At 40.3% G+C, this 22,217-nt stretch overlaps 1 protein-coding gene across 46 annotated transcripts in view; it reads left to right on the top strand.

The window, feature by feature from the left end:
• The window catches only part of CLASP1 (cytoplasmic linker associated protein 1), a 291,646-nt gene that overhangs the window by 141,627 nt on the left and 127,802 nt on the right, over positions 1 to 22,217 (top strand). The window lies entirely within an intron of this gene.

Consider the following 22,217-nt stretch of genomic DNA (forward strand, 5'->3'; position numbering starts at 1 on the left):
CAGAAAAGATCAAAAGAAGTAGGTGACTGTCAAAGGTGCAGACAGAACCCCCGCTGTGATTCTGGGCAGAGTTTGGGGTTTTAACATTTGAAAGGACTAACAGGGCTCAAAGGGCTAGTTATGGTTTCCTGTCTGTGCCTTCAAATTCTAAATCAATAACATCCTCCAGCAAGCAGATCTCACAGGATCTTGCATATTCTATGTCCCAGGCCTGATTACCCCGGGAGTCCGCCGTCTCTGGTCTGGGCTGCACCGCCCCTGTTATTTCTGCAGGCCTGAGTCAACAGAGGAGACAAAGGCAGCCAGGAGACTTGGATTTCTTACATCTAAGAACAAGGACTCAGGCTTTGACACAGCCAAGGGGGCAGGGGTTGATGTCCATCACCCCTTCATTTCCACAGCCCCGAGTCTCTTCCCTGAGGCCTCCTTGTGATCATGTCTGTCTTAGGCGATTCCCTCCATGGGAAATCTTGCCCATCATTGGCTACCTGATCAAGCTTAGGAGGTCAGGCACAGAACAGGCAGCGTTCATACCAGGGAAATAAGTTTTGTCTCCTTAGTGGCTTCTGGTCCGGAGGTCTCTCACTTAGCCTAAGTCATGGGGGGCGTTACAGCTTCCTGAGACCAGGCAGGGTGGACCCCAACAAACAAAAACAAAAAACTCTGAATAAACTGGATTTTAGTTAAAAATAATGTATCAAAAGCAGTTCATTAATTGTAACAAGTATATGTTACTAATGTTAGATGTTAATAGTAGAGAGACTGGGCGGTGGGGTAAATGGGAACTCTATGTACACTCTCACAGCTCTTCTCTCAACTATTCTCTCACTCTAATGCAGTGATTTTTCAACCGGTGTGAAGAGGCACACTGGTGTGCTGCAAGAATTTTTAAAACATGCAATACTTGACTATTTAGTCAGAAGCACTGACACCTTTTCCCTTAGACTGTCAACTTAAAAAATGACAACAGCCCTCACAATACTTACCCAGTGTGAATAAGTCAAAATTATACCAGTTTTTTTGTTAGATTGGCAAAAAATATGTTTTTATATGTGCCACAGAATTTTAGTAATTAATTTAGTATACTAGGAGATGAAAAAGATTGAAAGTTGATGCTCTAATACTATTACAAAATAAAAAGGTAGTTAACAAAAAAATGAAAGCTAGTAATGGAGTTGGGAGAAAAGCTTATTATTCTTATTTTGTCTTTTTCTGGTAATATTTGAATTATTTATGTTTATACATGCAGTAATGTTCTTTGCAAAAGGTTCCAGAGATAATCAGGGTACTGGGATTATATGCTTTTGTTTATGTTTTTAATGTTCTATGTACTTAAAATTCTAATGTTTTTTTAAAAAGGGATTAGAGGCAAGAACACCAGTTAGGTGACTATTTTGGCAACAGAAATCCACCTAAGAGATGAGGAATACCTGAATTAGAACAAGCTTAGTGGGACTGGAGAGGGAATGGAAGTCACAGATGGTTGGAAGTAGCACTGGCTGCACAGTGATTGTTTGGGTTGGTGGGGAAAGATGTGGTGGGGAATGATGGTGGAAAAAGAAGTGTTAAAAAGAACTCCATGTTTTGGCTTCACTGACTGAATGAATGATGGTAGAACTAACTGAAGTACGGAACTTGAAGGCTGAGCAGGTTTTGAGGATAGGGGGATGATTGCAGTTTTGGACACTTGGACTTAGAGTTTTGTTTGTATGGGTTTTATTCTTTATATCTTGGAGTAGAGATGGAGCTGATATTAGAGGATTAAGGTTTATTAGAATGTAACTTGACACATACCAGCCAGCAGTATCTGCAGCGCTGCGGATGGTACATGAGACAGACATTCACACAGACTACCGAGTCCTGTGGAGGAACAGGGACAGCACGGCTACCCTCTCAAGGGGAGGGTGCCTTGGAGTGGCTTGGCCACTCTCTCAAAGGAGAGCACCCTGTGCCACTGCCTGAGCAGGCTTTTATTAGGTAGTTTTTGGGTAGGAATATGGATACAGCTTATTAACCATTGTCTGGCAGTGAGGATCAAACAAATAGATAACATTCAAAGAGCTAAAGAGGGCTCACACTGAGTTGGGGTCTTATCACCTAAAAAACTACAGAACTTAAGGGGCTAGATTCATTTCCTGCCCGGGTCTTCATAGTGTAATTAAGAGCATCCTCGGCAAAGCAGGTTTCACAGGATTTTACATATCCTGTCTCAGGCCTGATTACCCTGGGAATCTCGCTGTTTCCTACATAGAGCTGCACCACTCCTTGTCATTGTCACAGGCTTGAGTCAGGCAGAGGAAACAAAGGCAACTGGGAGATTTGGATGTCTCGAAGACAGAATGAGGACTCAGGCTTTGTCAAAGCTGGGGGAGTGGGGATCGAACACCCCCTCTTTTCCACAGCTCCCTGAGTCTCTCCCTGAGGGCCTTCCCATGTGATCATGCCTGTCTTAGATCCACCCTCCTCTGAGGAATGTTACCCATCATTGGCTAACCGACCAAGCAATGGGGGTCAGACACGGAGCAGGCAGCACTCCTGCCAGGGAGATAAGCTTGTCTCCTTGGTGTCTCCTGGTCTGGAGGTCTCTCACTCAGCCTTAGCCATGGCGGGGTGGGGGGGGGGTGGGGTGGGGGGGGTGGGGGGGGGTTACAGCTCCTGAAACCAGGCAGGGCAGTTCCCAACAGTAACTGTTTATTTTAAATTGTCATCTTATTTTTCTGTCTCTTATCTTATGCAGGAGGATGATTATTTGCCTCTCTTGGGTTCTTTAGAGTGAAGTCATTAAAGCAGGGTGGATAATTTGAAAGGATTTTTACACAGAAGGCAAATAGCTCTTGATGTAGTCATTTTAAGATGAGAAAGCATTGTGGTAGAAAACTTTTCCCAAATTTGGCTCTGAATTTTTCAAGCTGATTTGCTTTTGTGTTTCAGTAGTGGTTGTCAAGAAGAGTTGGGTCGGGAATGTTACAGTGATAATTAAAATGATACTCCAAAAGAATACAAAGTGTAGATCTAGTATCTGTGGGTTTTGGGTTCTGGCATTTACTAGGCAAAATGTCCTTTTCAGGGCAAGTTCAAAGGTAAAATAAGTATTGTGGTGAAAAGGAGAATGTATAATCTGTGAAAGGATACACTGTGATTTTTATTAATACATTTAGAGATTATCTAAGGTGTTGAAATGTTGTTTCATAGAGGTCCAATTTTAGTTTTCAGTCATCAATATACAGACTTTGTTCACAGCCTATAAAATTGCTTAAAACATCTCCCTTTCCCATGAAATAGTAAAAATAAAAGTCTGAATATGTTCACTGAAACGTCCCCACTTTGAGTACTTTTGTGAGGAATAACTAGCAATTTAAGTGTCCTGCTATTCTCTTAGTTGCTGCCGTGAGGTTTGGGGTTATTATATTATTAATAATTACCGACTGCTGCTGTGCATATCTGTGTGCTGTGCTGTGCCAATGCCAGTCCTAATAGCTGCTGTCCTTTGTCAGTCCAGCAGCTTCATACCACTTTTCACTGAGCTAAATGTCTGCTCAGTTTTTAGGCATCACTTTTTGTGTTGTAAGCCTTCCTCAGGAATACCTCCCTTGTACCTCTGTAGGCACTGGAACTTATTTTCCGAAGGCTTATTGTGCTGACTGGCTGTCAGCTTCATTCTGAATTGTTAACAATAGCCCAGGGCCTCGCCCAGGGTGGGTATTTAAAAACTGCCTTCTGCATACACAAATAAAAGGCAAGTGAGTGATCGTCATCCTACAGATGAGAAATGGGCTCAGAGAAGTTTAATACCTTATCTAAGTTTAGAAATATTGCCAGGATTATTGAAATCTGGAGAGCTCTTTGAAATCTGTGTACCACTTAGGTGTGTCACCTCCCAAGGTTAGAGCCATATGTGGAAGATTGAATTCCAATTATTGTTTTTCATTTTCTCAAGTGAAAACTGCACACTGATTGATTTATTCCCCGTACTAGATAAGCAGAAACCTTTCTTCTGCATATAGGATTATCCTCTGAGGTCAGGAGGCTTTCATTGGCTCGTCCCCAACGGTGTACGTGTAGGCCACGTGCACGCTGAGGCTGCCTCCAGCTTCCACTCTGAGAAGAGCCGGGCCAGCTCCTTTACTCACCTGCTCCATGTTACAGTACCACCACCTTACATATGATGTCCAGTCAGGCATGGATGCCCCATCATTGAAAACAAACCTACCCATTGACAGTTGGAATTTAGAGAATTGATAGAGCAAAGCCAATGGAAAGTTCTGATAAAATATTGGATGCCCTTCATGGGTTCTTATGATCAGGCTCAAGGCTGAATAAAAAACCACATTATAAAAAATTGGAAAACCATCCCCACAATTGAAAGTCCCTTTTTTCCATCTTAAAATGTATTATTATTATTTTTGCTTTCTTTGTACAGAAGTAAAAATTGTGTTTCAATGTGACCTACTATAGTCATCTGCAGTTAGGTCGGGATGTACTAAGTTGTCTGACAGCTGCCTTATGTATATGCTGCTGGCCATGAGGCTTGATGCATAGGGTCATGAGTGCAGGGCACCTTTTCTAAAGAAGAATGACCTCTCTGTAGGGCCCCTTTTCCTGCTGGAAGAATGATCTCTACTGATTAATCACAGGCATTCTTTTGCTTAATGGTTCATAGTAAATTGGAACTTTCTACCCATTCTCTTCCTACTCTTGAATTCTGAGTCCATGACAGAGATGCCTGAGTAATCATTTTCTGTGTAGACAGATGAGTGTTATGCCTTTGATGAAAGCCCTACAGTGTGATTTGGACCTCCCTGAACAGTGCTGTCCAAGTGCCTCTTACCACCTTTTCCCTCTTCTGTTATGTAGACACTATGCTTTTTCTTTATCATCCTTATGACAGATTCATTGTTTATTCGTGTTTACATATGTTGTTCTACCTCTGTGTAATGGAAGTTCCCTATGGGCATTAGCATGCATATTTTTTTCTTACTGTATTCCCAGGGACCTTATGCATTGACTCAACAGACAAATGAAAGAGATAGTTATCTAAGTCAGGTGGCAACCACCTTGCTATTTCTTCTGTAAATTACCTGGCTGTTCTTTTTTTCAATTAATTAATGCTTTGCCCATGAACTTAGAGCTTCAGAAAGAGTATCTGTTCTCTTCTTACCCTCCCTCCCTTCCTCTCCCCATCCCTCGTCTCTTCTCTTTTCTCTTTTTTTCTCCTTCCTCCCCACTCTTTTCTCTTGTGTCTCTTTTTCCGCTTCCCATTGCCTTTGAGGAGACCATTCTGTATTGGAAGAGGATCCTAGCCTCTTGGTTGACGTCAGAGCACATTTTTAAGCTGGACTGAGGGTCTGTGATGGGGTCCAAGAATGAACCCTAGTTCCTTGCTATCTGGTGTGCTTAGAAGTACCCCACGTGGTGGTGTTTTTATTGGTACCAACAAAGCTGACTTTGAAAGGCAGGCAGAGAGGAATGTAACATGTTAGTGCACATAAATTGGGTGTGAAAATTCTTTGGTCTTCTTTGATGTAAGTCGGGCATTGTGATTATTTTTGGAGAATTGGCTTGGGAGATGGGCAGTGCTGTGGGAGCTTAGGTACTGGTGAGCAGGCCCCAGTGGTAGGCTGCAATACTGCAGTTGTAGAGTATGGCACACTCACTTGACTTATGCTTAGGTTTAGAAAATAAGCATATGATCAATGTGAAAGGACAGTTACCCAACAAGTAATTTCAGTAATATGCTTATAATTTATAAAAAAACTTTAAGGATATCTTTATGTACCTTATGTAGTGTAACTGTATTTACCTGCGTTTAGGGATGTTGATATCTCTCTGAGCTTTCCTTAGTTTGCTTCCTGTTTTTAGCCTGCAATTATGTGACCTTTACACATGGGCATGAATCAGGATGTCTGTTTTAGAAGCTCTTAGCTGGGAGAGACTCTTGAGTGTACCTGATTTGTTTCATGGGATTCAGTGTAATTGCATGGTAAATCACTTTGATAATATTGTTTCCCAGGAGAGGAGCCTTAAAGAGCCTAAAATTCATGGCCAGAGAGTACAACAGTCATTAGTCGAATTGATTTAAACTAACTTTCTACTAGGCTCTGTGCAGGGGGCTAAAGCAGGATATACCAAGATGTGTGAGGACTATCTTCTATCCCAGAGAACCGTTGACAGCCAGAAGAGAAAAAATCCATATGAATTACCACGTACTTAAGCTTCCTGTCTCCTCTTTCTCCAGCTGATAAAACTTGGGTTATGTGGTTAATGGAGAAGTCAAGAGGACCATCTTGGCTCTGGGAACCTGGCAAGGAGTAGAAGCAGGAGAGGCTCTCTTGGGAAGGCTCTTTCTACTTTTCTCTTACCCAGGGTCTATCCGTAGTTCACAGCACTAATACACTCATGTCTAGGAATGATCGTCCCCAGCAGGATAGGATGTAGAGCCAGGGTTTTAGTTTGACTAAAGAGATCCTATGTGGCTTGCCAGAGCCTGTTAATGAGGAGTCAGCGTAAGTCTCCCTGGAGCGCAGTGGCTAGTTATTCCAGCAGGAAGGATAGTTTCTTCCCATCTTCCCTAATTCACTTTCTGGGGAGCTCTTCAATATACAGATTATTAAAGTAGCAGTCTCCTTTTGAGTTTAGAGTCTTTCTGAGATATATTGGCAGATATTCTTCTTGAAGATTGATGTTATGTACTTGATTATTGCTGAGCCATGTAGGTTCTTTTCTCTAGGGAAGGCATAGTATTCACAGGGCTAAATTTAAACTGGGTCTTCAGATTGGTCAAGAGATGCAAACTTTAATAACTCTAACTGCTGGGCATGGGGACTTTGCCTTCAACCCTTTGCTCCTTGGTGCTCAAGATGGCCATAGTCCCATAGTAGTGGGTCGCCTATATACAGATGGCAGCTGGCTAGTTTGTTCATTATGTCCATCAGAAATTCCTTGCCCCTCTTAGGTCTGTCCAGGAAGAGTCTTTGGAATTTGTTCTCTCTCATTTTATGTTTGTAGAGCATCATGGTCCACCATGTTCCTGAATCACTCAGGATGTGGGCACATTTAAAGCATCCCACATTTCAGTTAATATTCTGTCCCCCAGTAGCAGATACAAGTGACAGAGTAAGTCATGGCAGAGGATGGGTAGAAGGGCACAGTGGATCCTTTCTAAGTTTATTTGGCCCTATTCTCTTTACTCCTGTTCTGTACTCATATGGCATATCCTGCGTCTTTAGCAAGTGTCACACTGCATCATAACTGCTGCTGGTTTGTACATATCTGTTCCTCAGACTGTACTATGAACTTGAGTAAGAACCGTGGGCTTTACTTTCTGCATCCCAGCTCCCAGTACAGTGCCTGACACATGGCTGTGCTTAATAAAGGCTGAAAAGATGAAGGAAGGAAGGTGGTACCCATGATTGCTGTTAATACTCAGAGGAGGTGTTCTGTCCAGCAGCCCCCAGTATGTGGAGGCTGCTGCTCCTCGGCAACCATCCAGCTTCATTATAGAAGTAACAAAGGGATCTCTTTGAGACCAAATCACCTCTCAGGTGACTCTGTGCCCTGACTTGAACTTCCAAATTACAGGAGACTGGAGAGCTTAGGGAGATTTTTTACAAATTGATACTACTTGGTGGAAGCATATTCCTAACTTAGCTTTTTTTCTTTTCCTCATAAATGACATTTCTTTCCTGTGATCTTGGAAAAAAACTGCTGTTGAGACAATCCTAAAGCATCTTGACAAGGGGGTACATGGATTTTTTTCCTTTTGGAACCAGCTGTAAGGAAGGTGTTTGACTGCCTTCTGTTTCTCAAAAATGTCTATACATTTCTTTGTGTTGTATAAAGTGAATTAATTGTGCATACCTTTTAAGAACGTTGGAAAAAATTGTATTGTTCGTTCTTCAGCTCCATCCACGTAGTTACAAAGGGCTTGCTTTTTGTACTCAAAGCATAACACCAGCAGTCCCCAATTGTTTTGGCACCAGGAACCGGTTTCGTGGAAGACACTTTTTCCATGGACATTGTTTGTGGGGGGATGGTTTCAAGCTTACCTCCTGCTGTGTGGCCCAGTTCCTAATAGGCCCACACTGGTACTAACCTGTGGCCTGGAGTTTGGGGACCCCTGCATAACATAGTAATGGTGTAGATAGCTCCATTTGTTGAGTACCTATAGTTTTCCTATCTTTATATGTATTCTGTTTAAACTTCATGACATCCCTTTAATGTAGCATAGAATTTCTCTGGGTTACAAGTGACACAAACTCATATAACTGAGAGGTCTTGGGTAGATCTTGCTGTACACTCATGACTCTCTCACCACCTCTGCTTTCTTTTTGATTTGCTTCATTTGCTCTTTGGCAGGTGCTTCCATTTTGTTGGCTTGGGCAGCATTAGGCTTGCCACCTACACAGCTCCAAGGGAGGGCAGTTACCCTAGAACCTATTGTCAGTTCTTCCCTGCTGTCAGTAGAAGAAGAAGGGGTTGGTATTAGGCAAGTAATATTTTGGATGTTCCCTATAAATAGGCAATGTTATCCCTTTTTTTCACAGATAAGGGAATTGAGGCTTATTTCCATTTTTTTCCATTCTGAAATCTTGAGGTTGGTCTTGATGAAAGTGCTGGCATGTGACTAGTGGCCCCACCTTAAGACAAGCTCACTGCCCAACACCAGTTGTTCATTTTCTCACCCATAAAACCTTGCTTGGGTACCTCTTGTATGAGCCATCCCTGTGTCTCTCCTGAGCCTGCTCACTGTTACCTGCTTATAAACTGTCAAGCAGCAGCTAGAACATTATACCTGAGACCCAAAGAAGAACTGAGCCTTCACCTGCACCTACAGAAGGCATTCACCAGTTTTTATGCAGTGTGAACTTTCGGCACCCAGCAGCAGTGCCACGGAGAATCTGGTGTTAGTGGATGTTTGCTTCATGCCCTCACATTTCACTTCCCTCTCCAGTTTCGGGTGGTGTTTTTCTTGCCTGTCTTCCAGTTTCTTCCCTTTTTAGCTCCCTTTTTAAAGGACTAGTAAAACTGAAATGAATTTTTGACTTTTTATCCTTTGTTCGCTGCATTTTTTTCTTCTTGCTTTATCTGCATGAGAATGTCATGGTTGAGATAGTCTTAAAATGCCAACCTGGCTTTCTGACCGCAAGATCTGGACTGAGGGAAAGGAAAATGATTCCTCACTGTGATGCTTGATTGTGTTTCAGGTTCTTCTTTTTTGTGGTAGGTAGAGGATCATTGGTGCCACAGGGGTGCAAGTAGCACTCTGTTAGCACCCTCCTAGCTTCTATTATGCCATTTCCATTTTTGTGCTGTGATACAACTGTTTACAGCCAGGTTAAACTTTGTTATACCCTTTGTTCTCTGACAAAAGCATTTCTTAATTTTGTAAATAGGAGAGGAATTTTTCTGTTTTATAGATCTCTTCATTGGGTCTTGAAAGTGTTCCCTTTTAATCCCGATTTGTGGTGTTTTTAGTGTAACAGGGTTTTGTTTTGGATATTGTCAAATAATTCTACTCTGTTGACATGTTTTTGTCTTTTGTTCTATTAATATGGTGTATTAAACTAACAGATTTTTGTGTATTAAACCAACGTTATATTCCTGGGATAAATCCCGCTTGGCCATGATGATAATTCTTTTTATATGTTGATGGATTTGTTTTGATAGCATTTTGTTGAGGATTTCTGTGTCTGTAGTTATAAAAGTATTGATGATTCTTTGTTTAAGAAATTTTTAAAATAATTTTCTTAAGTAAGTGAACATCTATTATAATAAGTAAATAAAGCAGTGCGCAGAAAGCTCTTAGCAGCACAGTGCACAACACATGGTCAATGGCCAGTTGATGACAATTGTTTTTTTTAGGGTGGTAGTTATTTATTATTATGACTCAAATCATAGAATTTTGAGTTGGACAGCTATGAAATTGAATCCTGGCTTCATCCACTTTCTAGTTATCTGTGTGACTTTGGGCTGTATTAAGTCACATTATATCTGGATACATTAAGTATTTTCATCTTTCAGAGTGGAGTGATAATACTAATTCTCTCTTATAGTTGTCATGGGATTTAATGAGAATATGCAAAACGCCAACCACAGGGACTAGTATGCATTTAGGTCGTATGTATATATTAACTATTATTACTTTTAAACATATCAACTACAGTGGTGTTGTGAAAAATTTGAAACAATCAGACTATTAGTAGGTGATTGATTATAATATATGTGAACAGTTTAAATAGAAAATATTTACTAAATATTGGTAATGGGCAAAAAGCAGTATTTTGTCTGTATAATATGTTTATGAAAGCATTAAAGTCTAGAAATGCACATATATCAATGAGAGCAGTTTAATTTGGGGGTTATGATTGCATATAAGAGTACTTTGAGTTTTAATTTTATAATGGGCATATATTTTATCATAAAAAAGGAGTAAAGCTATTTCTGTCTGGAGGGAAATCAGGAAGGTTAAAGATATTTAGGGTTGTAATTGCTCTACTTTCTTGATTTGCTCTCAGATATTTTCATAGTCTTGTTGACTTTATTATCTAATGAAACCTTATGAATTTTTAAAATTAATAAAAGCGCCTAAAAATAATACATCAAGCATTGTTTGCATTCATCGACAGATTTTGCCTGCCTTCATACAGCCTGCCAGAATTAATATTTGAATGCTCACTGTGTGTTTGCCCTGGCTGTGTTTTAGGTGTTAGGAATACCAAAAAGAAAATGAAATGATCCCTACTCCAGGGACAAAGAAACAGACCTGCAGACATGTAATTCCAGGATAGGCTGGAATAAAAAACACACATGTAGCCTTGTAGCACAGAGAAGGGCACAGTCAACTGTGGATAGAGCTGGGTCCTACCCAGCTCTCAGATTGTTAGCTCTCAGAGGAGCTAACAATCAGTTAGTGTTTTCAAGAATACATAGGAACATACCAGGCATATAGGGTAAGACTTGCAGATAGCAAAGGCTGTGAAAGATTAAGAAGGATGAAATTTGGGATATTAAGGAACAACAGGCAGTCAGCTTTTAGGCTTATTAGCATGCCTCTGTGTGGCTTCCTCTTGGGAATGCTGATTATACTCTAGTTACTGGGCTGCCACCTTTCTTACTCCCTTGGAGGAGAATTTCAGCACCAGGGAGTGGGTGACTCTGAAAGCCTGTCAGGAGTATTGGCTCTCACAAGGGGATCGTGATGCTGTGAAACAGAGAGTTAGTTGTTTTTGCATTAGAAAATGAGCTTGGGTTTTTCCACCTGTCAGAGCCTGGTCAGGAGAAGAGAGGAGAGGAAGAGCTTTGTGGGATAGGTTCTGCTTTTTGGGCAGATGGACAATGGAGCAGACATTTCGTAGTTTCTGTGACATTTTGTTGGTCCTCAAAGACTAGTGTGTATGTGAATTTCTTAATTGACATTATAATCTGAAGATTGTAATTCTAGGTTTCACACACCAAACTTGAAGTTTGGTAGGTTTCTTTGCTACCCCTATACTCAGACCTATAGCCACAGTGATATGTAATGGTCTTTTTGATCATTTTGGCCCATAGAATCTGTCTGTTGCTTGTATACCTTCCTTTCTCCAACTTGAAGAAAGTTCAGTTCTGAGGCAGTTGAGGCCTTAGGGATTTCAGAATCTAAGTCAGTTGAAGCGATGGAGGGACTGCTTTGCCCTTCTGGTGCCTGTCCTGGTCACTCTTCAGCCTTCAGCTAGTATTTTGACCACAGTGTAAAGGCTTGTTCAGGACAAGTTCACAGACTTGTGTAGTCTTTAGAATTCTGTTTGTTTGTTGTTGAGTCCACAGATGACTATACTCAGGCCTTTTTATTTTTTCAGAGAATCCTGTCTCTTCTGCCTTTTAAAATCTCTTTTGTATCAGTGGTTCCTTTTGGCATGCGATTTTGTCGCTCATTTTCACTTCATTGTGTCTACTCACTGGGTTGCTAGAAGTGGGGTGATTGAGTTGGATGAAAATTATACTGTCACTATAGAAAATTCATGAGTCAACCTCTAGCCAAGATGGAGGCATAGGTAGACACACTGTGCCACCTTGCACAACCAAAAGAAGGACAGCAACAAATTTAAAACCAAAAAACAACCAGAACTGACAAAATCTAACTGCATATAAGTCCAACAACCAAGGGGTTAAAGAAGAAACATTCTTCCAGACTGTTAGGAGGGATGGAGATAGACATCTGTGTGGAGAGGACTCATGGCAAGATGGTGGCTGGAGGATGGGGGTGGCAGCTGGTGGAGCAGGCTGGGCAAGGCAGTGGCTGGTGGAGCAGGCAGTCCCACATTTGTATGTGAATAAACAGGGAGGAACACCTGGGAAGCATGATAGACTGTGCAACCTAGAGTTCTAGGATGGGGAAACAAAGCCTCAAAACCTCTGACTGAAAAAACCTGTGGGGGTTGAGGCAGTGGGAGAAACTGCCAGTCCCACAGGAGAGTTTGTTAGAAAGACCCACAAAGTCCTAGAATGTACACAAACCCACCCACCTGGTAATCAGCACCAGAAGGGCCCAGTTTGCTTGTGGGTAGTGGGGGAAGTGACTGAAAGCCAGCAGAGAGCTGAACAAGCAGCACTGTTCCCTCTGTGGCCCCTCCCCACACACAGCACCATGACACAGCAAAGAGGGTTGCCCCACCCTAGTGAATACCTAAGGCTCCACCCCTTATAACATAAGAGGTGTGCCAAGACAAAGAAATATGGCCCAAATGGAAGAACATGATCAAAGCTCCAGAAATAGAACTAAGCAACGAAGTGATAGCCAACCTATCAAATGCAGAGTTCAAAACAGTAGTAATCAGGATGCTCACAGAAATGGTTGAGCACAATCACAAAATAGAAGAAAAAGTGAAGGCTATGGAAAGTGAAATAAAGGAAAATATTCAGGGAGCCAACAGGGATGGGAGGGAAACCAAGACTCAAACCAATGGTTTGGACAAGAAGGAAGAAATAAACGTTCAACCAGAACACAATGAAGAAACAAGAATGCAAAAAAAAAAAAAACAACGAGAGGCTTAGGAAGCTCCAGGACAATTTTAAATGTTCCAACATCTGAATTGTAGGGGTGCCAGAAGGAGAACAAGAAGAGCAAGAAATTGAAAACTTATTTGAACAAATAAGGAAGGACAAGTTCAAGAATCTGGTGAAGGAAACAGACTTCCAGGAAGTCCAGGATGCTCAGAGAGTCCCAAAGAAGTTGGACCCAGGGAAGCACACACAAAGGCACATTATAATTACATTAGCCAAGATGAAAGATAAGGAGAGAATCTTAAAAGCAGCAAGGGAAAAGGAGACACCTACAAAGGAGTGCCTATGAGACAAACTATCAGCTGATTTCTCAGAAGAAATCTTGCAGGCAAGAAGGGGTGGGAAAGAAGTATTCCAAGTCATGAAAGGCAAGGACCTACATCCAAAATTATTATATCTAGCAAAGGTATTATTTTGAATGGAAGGGCAGATAAAGTGTTTCCCAGATAAGGTCAATTAAAGGAGTTCACCATCACCATTATACCTCATTATATGAAATGTTAAAGGGACTTATCTGAGAAAAAGAAGATAATCAAAACTATGAACAGTAAAATGATAAGAAACCCTCAACTATTAAAAACTGAACCTATGAACAAAACGAAGACAAACTAAGCAAACAACTAGAACTGGAATAGAATCACAGAAATGGAGATCACATAGAGGGTTATCAGTGGGGGCAGTGGGGGCGGGGATGGGGGAAAAAGTGGAGGGAATAAGTAGCATAAAAGGTAGGTACAAAATAGACAGGGGGAGGTTAAGAATAGTATGAGAAATGGACATACATCTAAGCCAAAGAACTTGTATGTATGATCCATGGACGTGAACTGGGCAGGGAAAGGGGAGGATGTAAGTGGGAGGGAGTATGCAGGGTGAAGCGGAATGAAAAGGGGGAAATGGGAGAAATGTAATAGCATAATCATTAAAATGTATTTAAAAAAGAAAAGAAAAAATTTATGAATCATTTTCAAATATCTTGTCACGGTATTATAAAAGGAGGAATGGAGTTAAGGTGGTTTTTTTTTTTTTTTTTTTTTTTTTTAAGGATTAAAGGAGGTGATGGTGGATGGGAACTGAAGGTTTTAATTACCTTTTTCCAAATTTGTACCATGGAGTGTCCCATAAGAGAATTGACTACTAGATGACAGCCTTTGCAAGGGTGGCTAGAGAGAGATCTAATCATTTCTTTGGGATTAGGGAGAGCTAATCCTTCTGTAAGACCATTTTCTCTGTAATATGTTGTCTGATTGTGTGAACAATCTTTTTTTTCCTTGTTTTTATTTTTAAAAAATTTTAAAATATATTTTATTGATTATGCTACTACAGTTTTTCCATTTTCCCCCTTCATTCCCCTCCACCCTGCACACCCCCTCCCACCCACATTCCCCCCTTTAGTTCATGTCCATGTGTCATAAGTTCTTTAGCTTTTACATTTCCCATACTAGTCTTACCCTCCCCCTGTCTCTTTTCTACCTACCATCTATGCTGCTTATTCTCTGTACCTTACCCCCCTCTCCTCCTCCCACTCCCCTGTTGCTAAGCCTACATGTGATCTCTATTTCTTTTTTTTTTTGTAGTATTTTTTAAATTTATTTTTAGAGAGGGAAGGGAGGTAGAAAGAGAGAAAGAGAGAAACATCAATGTGCAGTTGCTGGGGGCCATGGCCTGCAACTCAGGCATGTGCCCTGACTGGGAATCGAACCTGTGATGCTTTGGTTCGCAGCCCTCGCTCAATCCACTGAGCTACGCCAGCCAGGGCGTGATCTCTATTTCTGTGGTTCTGTTCCTGTTCTAGTCGTTCGCTTAGTTTGTTTTTGTTTTTTTGTTTTGTTTTTGTTTTTGTTTTAGGTATGGTTGTTAATAATTGTGAGTTTGCTGTCATTTTACTGTACGTGTTTTTTATCTTGTTTTTCTTAGAAAAGTCCCTTTAACATTTCATATAATAAGGGCTTGGTGATGATGAATTCCTTTAACTTGACCTTATCTGAGAAGCACTTTATTTGCCCTGCCATTCTAAATGATAGCTTTGCTGGATAGAGCAATCTGGGATGTAGGTCCTTGCCTTTCCTGACTTGGAATACTTCTTTCCAGCCCCTTCTTGCCTGCAAGGTCTCTTTTGAGAAATCAGCTGACAGTCTTATGGGCACTCCTTTGTAGGTAACGCTCTCCTTTTGTTTTGCTGCTTTTAAGATTCTCTCATCTTTCATCTTGGCTAATGTAATTATGATGTGCGTTGGTGTGTTCCTCCCTGGATCCAACCTCTTTGGGACTCTCTGAGCTTCCTGGACTTCCTGGAAGTCTATTTTCTTTGCCAGAATGGGGAAGTTCTTTATTATTTGTTCAAATAAGTTTTCTACTTGTTGCTCTTTTTCTTCTCCTTCTGGTATCCCTATAATTTGGATGTTGGAACATTTAAAGATGTCCTGGAGGTTCCTAAGCCTCTCCTCATTTTTTTGAATTCTTGTTTCTTCATGCTTTTCTGGTTGGATGTTTCTTTCTTCCTTGTGGTTCACACCTTTGATTTGAGTCCCAGTTTCCTTCCCATCACTATTGGTTCCCTGTACATTTTCCTTCCATTTCACTTATCGTAGCCTTCATTTTTTTAATCTAATTTGCAACCAGATTCAACCAGTTCTGTGAGCATCCTGATTACCAGTGTTTTGCGATCACAGGTTGGCTCTCTCTTTGTTAGTTAGTTGTATTTTTTCTGGAGCTTTGATCTGTTCTTTTGTTTGGGCCATTTTTTTTTTGTCTTGATGCACCTGTTACGCAGTGAGGGGTGGAGCCTTAGGTGTTCACCTGGGAGGGACAACCCATGTCGCTGTGTTGTGAGGTTGTATGTGGGGCAAGTGTCCAAGAGGGAACAGTGGCGCCTGCTCCATTCTCTGTAGGATTCCAGTCCCTTCTGCCGCTTCCCCCAAGCAAAGTGCTAAGGGCCCTTCTGGTGCTAATTCTTGTGTGGGTGGGCTTGTGTACGTTCTAAGACCCCGTGGGTCTCTCCAACGCACTCTCCTGTGATGCTGGGAGTGTCTCCTGGCACTTCAATCTCCACAAGTGTTTTCAGTCGGTGTTTTGAGGCTTTATTTCTCTACACTGGAGCCCTGGGTTTTGAGGTCTATCTCACTCCCTAGTTAGTCTGGTTTATCTGCACGTGAATGTGTGACTGCCCGGTCAGCCAGCCGGCTTGTGCACTCTTCCCCTCTACAATCTCCCACCTCACTGGATCTGCCCACTGTTCCTGGTCCTCCAGCCACTGCTTGCCCTGGTCCGCCAGCCACTGCTTTACCATGCCCCCTCTCTGCCCAGCCACCTGACTCTGCCCCTCCTACTGGTCTGGTGAATGTGTCTGTTTTAACACCTTGGTTGTGGGACTTCCATACAGTTCAGTTTTCTGTCAGTACTGGTTGCTTTTTGTTTCTAAATTGTTGTCCTTATTTTGGTTGTGTGAGAAGGAGCAGTGTGTCTACCTATACCTGCATCTGGGCCAGATGTCCTGTGTGAAAAATCTTAGTTGAAGTAATAGCAGAACCTTTCATAACTAAAAATACTCATTGTCATGCATGTTTTGGCCTTACTTAAAACTCTAGGAGGAAAAGGCTGTACTTTCAGATGTCTGTGCAAGCTGAAAAGTGTAAACGAAAATGGGAACTTAAATGACTGGTTGAGTTCACTCTGGATTGCTTTGGTTGAAAAATACTGAAGTATATTGAAAGCTGGGCTATGAGGCTGCTTATCCTGGACTGGATTCAGACTGGGTCTACTCTACTCACTGTGGTGTTGCTGATACAGCTGCTTTGTTCAGTTAAGGAATGGCAGCTTCTATATAAGAAGATATACCCAGTTATCTGAAACCAGGAACATTTTTGAGAGTCTAACCTCCTTTTTTTTTTTTTTTAAGATTTTATTTATTTACTTTAAGACAAGAAAGGGAGGAAGAGAAAGAGAGAAAAACCAGCATGGTTGTCTCTTGAGCACCTCCTACCAGGGACCTGGCCTGCAACCAAGGCATGTGCCCTGACTAGGAATCGAATCAGCAACCCTTGGGTTCACAGGTCAGCACTCAGTCCACTGAGCTACACCAGCCAGGGTTCCAACTTCCTTTTTAATTTGATTTTAACTTCTGGGTGTCTAAAAAGCTGGGAAATATAGGGTAAATGTGTTTTTAATAGTGTATTAGTTTTCAAATAGGTTTAATTGGCTTTTATTCTCCAAACACCTTTTGAGGCAAAGTATGTCTAAAGTTAAAGTAGTATGTCCAACAGTTAGTCTGGGAAGTGAATATGGTACACTCTTTTACTTGTTTCCCTGAATTCCTAACTCAAATAGAAAATACGAATTTCTTTCCTGATTAACAAAGCACATGGAAAATAGTTTAATCTTGATGGTACAGGGTAGTAATTTGAGCACCCGCTATTGTGCTGTTAAGTTGTATAAATGTGATTTGACCTCCGTACTCGCACTGGCGTTCTAAGTAGTTTAGGTTTGTGGGGTTTTCTATACTTTATGTTTAGCTGTCTGGCTTTCAGCTGTCATTTCTCATTAACATCATTCTGCTTAACTCTTGCATCCCTCATTCTCACTAATCTGGTCAGGAAATCAGATAAGTAAATCTGTTCCCCAAGGGTAGGTAAAGACTGAGTGGGACTACTAGAGCTCTGTTTTTAAAAACTCTGCATAGGCTGATCAATATGCTGTTTCCATCTTTCCCTTCCTTGGGAGGTGTTTCCATATAGAAATTGGAGATGAAACATGTGCCTTCTCACTGCAGCACGCCATTATGTGAAATCTTCAGTAAATTTGGACAAGTTATAATTATCTTTTAAAAAGATAAGCTCTTTGAGGACAGAATCTGAACTGTTTCCATTTTCTTCATGCTTCCCTAGTTTTTTGTGTGGCATCCTATACAGCAGCAGATATGTAAAGCGCCAAGATATGCATAAATCAGTGTATATCCTTTCTCTGGCCATGAGGTTATCTGCCCATAACATGAGATCATAAAGAGTGGAAACTAAATGTTGAGTGTTTTATTCTTGCTTTAAATAGTCAATTATCTTTTGCAGTCATTAAAATATGAGGGGAAAGTCTAATATTTTTCATGTATTTACTGTCTTCAGTGTGCTTCATTTCTTTATGTAAATTTGTTTCCATTTTCCATTTTCTTTTTGCTTGAAGATCTTCTTTTCACATTTGGAGTGCAGGTAGGTCAGTTTCCTGGTGACAAATACTTTTTTTGTTTGTCTGAATAAATTTTTATTTAGCCTTTATTGTTAAAAAGATATGTTTGCTGGGTATAGAATTCTATGTTTATACTTTTAATCATTTTCAAAGTGTCATTTGAATGTCTTCCAGAACATGTGGTTTCTGATGAAGCCTGCTGTTATTTATTCCTCTGTATGTGTCTTTTCCCTCTCTTGCTCCTGCTGAGATTGCATTTTAATGTGTGTTAGATTGCTTCATATGATCCCACAGGTCTCTGAGACTCTTTTTTTTTTTTTCAGCCCTGTTCTCCCATCTCTGAGCTTAATTTTGGTTAAATGTTATTGCTATGTGTTTAAATTCCATGATGTTTTTCTTCTGCCCTGCACTATTTAATCTTTTAATCTCATTCAATGTAATTCTCATTTCAGGTACTATATTTTCTTAATTTATAAAAGTTCCATTTGGTTCTTTAAAAAAATCTTCCTTTTGTCTCATTATGTCTATGTAGTCCTTTAATTCTTGAACATAGTGGGGTGGCTAAAGATGTGTTTTGAGTTTTTTCGTAAGATGGTTCTAGTAGCTCTTAGTTGTCTGTATCTCATTTGAAAAAATTTTCTTAGATTGTATTACGAAAGCTGCCATGTCAGCCTGCATTTTTAAAAAAATTGGTGAATTTTTATGTAACCACTTTATTACTGAAGATGGAAGAAAATATGCAACATTTTTTAGCATATTATGCTTTTTTATTTCATGAATAAAATGCAACTGAAATGCAAAAAATGATTTGTGCATTGTAAGGAGAAGGTGCTGTGATGGATCGAACATGTCACAAGTGGTTTGCAAAGTTATGAGGTGGAGATTTCTTGCTAGACGATGCTCCACAATCAGGTAGACCAGCTGAAGTTGATAGCAATCCTGTTGAGACATTAATTGAAAACAGTGTTCTGCCTCATGGGAGATAGCCAATATACTCAAAATATCAAAATCAAGCATCAAAAATCATTGTCACCAGCTTGGTTATGTTAATTGCTTTACTTTTTGGGTTCCACCTAAGTTAAGCAAAAAAATCTTCTTGACTGTATTTCCGCATGTGATTCTTTACTTAAATGTAATGAAAATGTTCCGTTTTTAAAGCAAATTGTGACAGGTGATGAAAAGTAGATACTTAACAATAATGTGGAATGACAAGGTTGTGGGACCAGTGAAATGAACCACGACCAGCCACACCAAAGGCTGGCTGGTCTTCATCCAAAGAAGGTGATGTTGTATATATGGTAGGATTGAAAGGGGATCCTCTTTTTTTGAGCTCCAGAAAACCAAACGATTAATTCCAACAAGTACTGCCCTCAGTTAAACCAACTGAAAGCAGCACTTGATGAAAAGCATGTAGAATTAGTCAACAGGAACACATAATCTTCTGTCAGGGTAATGCAAGACTGCGTGTTACTTTGATGACCAGGCAAAAACTGTTACATTTGACTGGGAAGTTCTGATTCATCTGCTGTATTCATCAGACAGTGCACCTTCAGATTTCCATTTATTTCGGTCTGTACAAAATCCTCTTAATTGAAAATTTTTAATTCCCTGGGAGACTGCAAAAAGGTACCAAGGATAGTTCTGTGCTCAAAAAGCTAAAAAAGGTTTTGGGATGATGAAATTATGAAGTTGACTGAAAGATGGCAGAAGATAGTGGAACAAAATGGTGAGTATGTTCAATAAAGTTATTGGTGAAAATGAAAAATGTGTCTTTTCAGTTTTACTTGAAACCTGACGAACTTTTTGGCCAACCCAATACTTATAGCAATTGTAAAGTTCTTTTTTTTTTTTTTTTTTTTTTTAAGAGATTTTCTTTTTTTTTTTTAAGATTTTATTTATTTATTTTTAGAGAGGGAAGGGAGGGAGAAAGAGAGAGAGAGAGAGAGAAACATCAATGTGCGGTTGCTGGGGGTCATGGCCTGCAACCCAGGCATGTACCCTGGCTGGGAATCGAACCTGGGACACTTTGGTTCCCAGCCCGCGCTCAATCCACTGAGCTACGCCAGCCGGGGGCAATTGTAATGTTCTTATCTGCTAGTTTCATCATCTCTGTCATTACTGTTTCCTTATTTTTTCCCCTCTCCAGATTATAGGTCACATTTTCCTGCTTTTTCATAGTATTTATGAAATTTTGATTAGATGCTGTGTATTGTGAATATTACATTGTTTTTTTCTGCATTTCGCTATATATTCCTTAAAAGAATGTTATGCTTTGTATTTGCAGATCTGTGTAATATCCTTGAGGCTTGTTTTAAAACTCTGGTCAGTCAGGTTTAATGTAGCCTTCACTCCAGAAATAGTTCAGTTCTACTACTAAGGCATGCCCTCTTGGAGGCCTCTAATTGAATACCTCCATTGAGCTATACACAGAACACTGGTGCTTGAATATCTTCCTTCTATGTAAACTTTGAGAGTCAGTCTATAGATTTCTGGTCATTTTTTGCCCTGCTTTGTGGAATTTCACCCACACATGCATGGTCTAGAACTTTAAGTACATTTCTAGAGCTCTCTTTTTGGGTAGCCTCCTCTTTTCTAGCACTCTTCTCTAACTCCCAGCCACCTCAGCCTTTCTGAACTCTGATCTTCATTTTCTCAATTTGGCTACCAGGTTCAATTTGGGTTCCCCTGTACTTTGTGGCCTGGAAATTGTCTCCAGGCAGAAAGAAGGAGGCATTATATAGCTCACCTTGTTTTTCTTTCTCAGGCATCAAAATTCTGCACTGCCTGCTGTCCTGACTGAAAGTAGTTTTATATATGCTATCTGGGTTTTAGCTACACAAGAAGATTTAACTGAGCCATCATTGCTGTAAGCCGAAATCCCAGGAATTCCAGTGAAATTGGTTCATTGAAAGTACTTTTCCGTAACTGAAAGCAATTCTAAATGGCATACCTGCCTATGTTAGAAAGACAATTTACATGAATTTTTGAATGGAGTATAATAGTGTCTTCATTTCCCATATTCATTACTTAACCTTTTCTACCAACTGAACTGTTACTGTTCTGAGAAGAGTAATTGTTGGAGTTCTTCAACATTGTTGACTAATAACAGTGGAGTGGTTCAGATGCTCTTGGAGCTCCCTTGACAGATAGGGACAGATAGGCTGAGAGGAGTCCTTGTCACTGCTAATGCTGTCAATGCTCAGTGGGTGACCTCTCCTTTGGGCTGTTCTTGTCCTGTACATTAGACTAAATTTTACTTCTGGGAAGGGCCTTACTAATGTGCTCTGCAGTTTAAGAATCACCTTTTTGAATTCACTTGGGAAGTCTATGTTAATATACCACTGACTCTAAATCAATAAGAAATTGATACATGGATTGAAAGAACTACATGTGAAACAACGTAAGCATAGCTTTGATAAGGTGTTCTGGGAAATGTAAAGGCATGTTGAAGGAATCTGATTTATAGAAGGATATGCATTTGTAAGTATAGCCCCCTCCCCACACACACACAGTGTTGAGTAAAAGAAGCCATGTAATTTGAAGTGGATTGTTCGTGAGTTGTAAGGAACGTTACACACAAGATTTTGCTGTTGATAGTTGAGCTATAAGAAGGTACAGATTGAGAAAAACAAGTTGTCATTTATATCTGTTTTGGGGTCAACAGTTATTTACTTTCAACTTACCAGTAAAGATCTAGCACCCTTTTTCAGAAATCTTGAATATTGCCAGCAACAGATGTTAGTTTTCTTTTGTTTTTAATACTCTTCAGTTCTGTTTACCCTTCTGAATGACTTGTGCATGCTGTAGAAGCCTTTAGTATTCTGTATTGTGCACCATGATAGCTTTAATTTTGTCATCAAAATGTTGTTTACAAATATATGCTGGTTTTTTTAAGCCTAAATAGGGGTTTTCCTTTAATTTTAAATGCAACTTGAGGAATATTGTCAGATCCACTACTGCTTAGAGAATTTAAAAGTTAGTAAACTTATTTAAAAATGTTTAACCTC

Source organism: Phyllostomus discolor, chromosome 4 (assembly GCF_004126475.2).
Source record: "Phyllostomus discolor isolate MPI-MPIP mPhyDis1 chromosome 4, mPhyDis1.pri.v3, whole genome shotgun sequence".
Taxonomy (NCBI): domain Eukaryota; kingdom Metazoa; phylum Chordata; class Mammalia; order Chiroptera; family Phyllostomidae; genus Phyllostomus; species Phyllostomus discolor.